Source organism: Lactuca serriola, chromosome 4 (genome assembly GCF_051521515.1).
Source record: "Lactuca serriola cultivar US96UC23 chromosome 4, Lser_US96UC23_V15, whole genome shotgun sequence".
In the NCBI taxonomy this organism is placed as follows: domain Eukaryota; kingdom Viridiplantae; phylum Streptophyta; class Magnoliopsida; order Asterales; family Asteraceae; genus Lactuca; species Lactuca serriola.
Window position 1 is genome coordinate 319,994,364 of NC_136411.1, and position 1,235 is coordinate 319,995,598.

The 1,235-nt window shown below is 37.5% G+C and overlaps 1 long non-coding RNA gene across 1 annotated transcript; it reads left to right on the forward strand.

Moving 5' to 3' along the window:
• Nucleotides 1–346: 346 nt before the first annotated feature.
• Nucleotides 347–770, forward strand: LOC145100698 (uncharacterized). The gene is made up of 3 exons (XR_013705209.1): nucleotides 347–439; nucleotides 521–587; nucleotides 695–770. It is a non-coding gene; the product is annotated as an uncharacterized LOC145100698 (long non-coding RNA).
• The last annotated feature ends 465 nt before the right edge of the window (nucleotides 771–1,235 follow it).

Below are 1,235 nucleotides of genomic sequence, written 5' to 3' on the forward strand. Positions count from 1 at the left end.
AAGACTTCCCAGTGGTTTCGCCGACAATTCTTCGCTGCAATTAAACCCCTTGTGTCGATGCTCTGCTCTCCATCACTGGAAGCCAACGAAGCTGCCCTGGTCGCCCTTCTTAACCTCGCTTTTTATGGACGAAGCATATGTTTGTTTATCTTTCTGCTTTTACTTTGATAATATGATCATGATGATGATGTGCTTCAGTTTGTGTTCAGTCGTTCCATCACTGGGTCCTCTAACACCTGAAAAGCTTCTATCTATTATTGCTTATTTTTTTTGCATATCTTAACAATAGCTTTGTTTAATTTATATTCCATTATAATATACATATAGTAGGCTATGATTCTATAGTCTTTATGTTGGAAATAGCTGAGTTGTAGGAACAGGAACAAGACATGGAGAAACTTATGGTTTAGTATGATAAAGGCAGTTGAAAAGCTTGATGGTGAGTATTCGATCTTTCATTTTCTTGTAATGTTTTTCCTTTTATGGATTGAAATAAATGCACTTGTGGGAATCCTTTCAGGAAGAGTTGTTGATGGAAGAGAGATGATGGTTCAATTTGCCAAATATGGGCCTAATACTGAAAAAATGTGAGCCACATTCACATATAATCTAATATATTTCCAAATTCCAAGAATCAGATATGAAAAAGTATATGGTTGTTTGGCTAATGTGGTTGTTCTTATTCTTGTTTTAGTCACAAGGGAAGGATACTTGAACCAGTAGAAAAGCTGAAGGGTGGATCAAGGAGCCGAACTCCTAGACCAAGGTATGATGAGAATGTAGTTTTGACCATTCTACCCTTGTATTGGAGTTGATGTTTACCCAATGTAGTTCCAGGTATAGAGATGAATACGTGGGCTACAGGAGGAGAAGTCGCAGCAGAAGCGGGGACAAATATTATGGAAGGGAAAGAGATCATTACAGAAGTAGGACCCGCAGCAGGAGTAGGAGCCCTGATTATCATAGAAGACACAGGAGGGGTAAATATGATGATGATTATGATGATGAGAGAAGCCCAAGTAGGTCTCCTGTAAGGTAGAAAGATGTAAATGCTCTTATCATTGAAAATAGCATCCGTAAAAAAAATCTGTTTAAAGTTGATGTTTTGTTAGGAACCTGATGGACTATTCACTATTCTATATGCATTTGTTACTTACATAGAAGTACTAGTGTTGACAAAACTAGAATGCCCTTATCATGTGATGTGTCAATAAACTGATGGATTACACAAAAGC